This window comes from Erythranthe guttata, chromosome 8 (assembly GCF_056151865.1).
Source record: "Erythranthe guttata isolate IM_541 chromosome 8, IM_541, whole genome shotgun sequence".
NCBI classification, from domain to species: domain Eukaryota; kingdom Viridiplantae; phylum Streptophyta; class Magnoliopsida; order Lamiales; family Phrymaceae; genus Erythranthe; species Erythranthe guttata.
In genome coordinates, this window is record NC_142540.1 from 7,475,327 (window position 1) to 7,479,015 (window position 3,689).

The following is a 3,689-nucleotide window of genomic DNA, read 5'->3' on the forward strand; positions in this document are numbered from 1 at the left end:
CTCAAAAGCTTGTAGGCTGTAAATGGATTTACAAACTGAAAACAGGGATACCTGGTGTTGAAAAGCCAAGGTACAAGGCAAGGCTTGTTGTACAAGGCTTTACACAGAGAGAAGGTATAGATTTCAATCAGATTTTCGCACCAGTTATAAAGCAAACCTCAATTAGAATAACTCTATCTATTGTAGCTCAGTTTGATCTTGACCTTGAACAAATGGATGTCACCACTGCCTTTCTTCATGGAGAGTTGGAAGAGACTATATATATGAAACAACCTGAGGGTTTTCATAATGGTGACGAAGATATGGTGTGCTTGTTACAAAAGTCTCTATATGGATTGAAACAATCCCCAAGACAGTGGTACAAGAGGTTTGATATGTTCATGCTGTCAATAAAGTTTGAGAATAGTAGCTATGACAGTTGTGTTTATCAGAATGGATCAAAAGGTGAGGATCAAATTCTTCTTCTCTTATATGTTGATGATATGTTGATCACTCGAAAACATGTTAAAGAGATCAACAACCTTAAGATCAAACTGAAAGGGGACTTTGAAATGAAGAACATGGGAAATGCAAGTAGAATTCTTGGCATTGATATTAAAATGGATAGAAAGAAGAGTCAGTTATTTCTATCTCAGAAAGAATATTTAGAAAAGGTTCTTTCTATGTATAGTATGCTTGATTCCAAACCAATTAGAACTCCTTTAGCTGCTCACATCAAGTTAAGCCAAAGTCAGAAACCAAAATCTTCTGAAGAAGAGCAGTATATGCAGAATAAGTTAGAGTAGGTGACCCACAAGCCAACTTGTGGTTGTGGTCTTTCCATTTATTCTTGTAATAAATAATCATTTTTCGTATTAATGATAAATCACATTGGCATTCTATATCTTTCTCCCTTGTTTCAAACATAGATATAGGTCTTACAGTTATTACAAGTACAAGTAATTCATCTTTTAGGATCGTGATATATTTGCTTAAGTATTATAACTGTTAAACGTGTTCCTAGTCGAAGGGTTACGCCACCAATGAGGATATCGTCCTTTCCCATTAAGAGACTAGCACTCAGTGTATGGGTACTGCATCTCATCAGTAAACGGTATTGTGATATCGGCATGCATAAGTGGGTGCTCGTAAGTTGACCCTAGAAATCTCTAAGTGGTTCTCAATAATCGAGTAGATATATTTATGGTATAGTTGTACACCATTAGTCTTTATGACCTAAACATCACCGTGACTTCACTAGAGGGACACAACTGTATCGTGACCTGTCCCTGAGTTCCACCGAGGACCGCCCCAAGGGCCAATCTTCGTGCAGTACGAAATCTAGTGGGAGGTCTGTGCATTGTAGTCGGGTATTCGATCGCTAGAATAGTATTGGATGTCCTGTCTGTTCTCATAGTTTGTAATCTCTAAGTCTCTGGCCAGAGTTGAGTAAGTCATGATTAGAGAATTCGATTATCTAAGTCATGCACGCACCGATTACAACACTTAGAACGATCGCATAGTTATTGAACTACTAAGGAGGTCTCGATGAACCAATCCTCTAGTTCAATCGGGACATATGAAACGAAGGGATCGTATTGTACGTTAACTATATCAAAAGGTTCTTGCAGGCACTTCATTGGTATCTAGGGAACCATGACGCGCAGTTGCTAGACACCAATCTTGATTCGTTGGGTGATTAAGTTGAAATGAGCTTCATCTTAATCATAACTCTAAGGGACGAGTTCAGACCACAGAGGGTTGTGGACCCACGGCTAGCTTACACATCGAGGGTCACACTGCTCGTGCACTCGAGATCTTTGAATAAACGGTCAAAGATAAAAATGTTTAATCTTTGCATGATTGGAAATCAATTTGATTGAGTCCAACATTCGTAATTTGGTATTAAGAATAAGAATAAGAAAAAGAAAATAATAGGCGAACATCTTAGTGAACTTTCTAAATTGGGAAGTTTACAAATTTAGAAAGATCACTGAATTAGGGTTTTCCACTTTTAGAAATTGGAAATCGAGAATTGGCACTCGTAATGACGAGGACGTTTAAATGATTCCGAAAATGTAATGTAATCGTTACAATTTTCCGATCATTGAGTTGTGAGAAACGAGCGAGTAAAGAATAACGAACTTAATCTGTTGGGCCCTGTCCAACTTAAGCCCGTTAGGGCTTTTATATAAGGCACTATATATACATGATTTATAGGTCTTGCACAAAACACAACAAACAAGAAAAAACCCTAGCCGCTCTCTCACAACCCTCGGCCGATCCTCCCCCTTCGCCGTCGACACCGCCGGAATCGGCCTCACGCGCCGATTATACTATTGGTAGTATATTTTCGTTGTCTTTTTCTTCCGTCTATTATGACTTTTGTGTGTCTAGTGCCACGTAGTTAGTGAAGTTTCGTATACGAGGTGAAATCCGAAAGGAGGAAGACCAAGGAGTTGAATTGCCGAGAAGCCGTCGCCGAAGCACCGCCGCACGCGCCCCCACGCGCCGTGTTGGGTGCTAAATACCTAACACGCAAGTGCACGTATCGCAAACAAGTAGTAAAAGTGGACTCGTGAGAGTCGGATGTCGATCCCACAGGAAAATTATCAAGAAACCACCATCTAATCTACCCACTTTATTTCGGCTAAAAGAAATAACACCGTTTCTCCAAGGCTCAATCAAGGTTCGAATGATAAAAATTTAAAGGTAGGCTTGAAAGGCTCAAGGTTCAAAGATGGCCCAAATCACTTCCCAAATTGCTCAACAATTTAATATTTCACTTTGTAAATTCCTAAGGCAAGTTCTAAAACCGAATAGCATATGATATAGCATAAATTAATTCCACGTTTTAAAACACAAAACTTTCAACCAAAGCAAGGCATAATTCGTGATTCCTAACAATGACTCATTCCTACTACACTTTGACTCAAAATCTCACCAAAATTCAATCACAGTCTAGATAAAGCAAGCAATTTCATCATTAAACATCAACCATCTTTCATAATCATGATTCATCGAAGCATTTATCTCAATTTTTTTTTTCGAAAGCAATAAATAAACTAAAATAACTATAAAAAAAAAATATCCTAAGGCATGCAAACTAAAAATTAAATCACATAAAACAAGTAATTTTCCACCCCCTAACTTAAAATTTACATTGCCCTCAATGTAATTAGAACAAAGTTCAAGGATAGAATACACCTGATTAGTCGAAAGGTCCATCTCTGGGATGCACTCTTTGATGTTCGTTTGCTCCACCTTTAACGTCTGATCCCTTAGTATTTGATTTTTGACCTGAAAATTAAATTATTAGTTTGTGCATGCTAAAATCCTAAGAAAAATAAAAGCAAATAAAAATACAAAAATCGATAAATGCTCGGGTTGCCTCCCGAGAAGCGCTAAGTTTTAAGTCTTCAGCCAGACTTTGCTTCTTAAAACTGTTATGTCCAATCCAAAGCCTAGTAGATTGCACATCCATCAATTTGCTTTACTACATCTCTTTCAACCAATGCATGGACATGGTTGCAATATGGGAGTGTCCACATCCACCTTAGTTGGCACCCTTCTTTGTTAGTAAGCAATCGGTACAATACCAAGATAGGATGTTTGTCATCCGCTTCCTCAAATCGGTATACAAAAATCTCCAGTCTGCGTATAACCTCCACCTCAAAAACATTAGCCTTCTCATCAACCACTATTGAAGC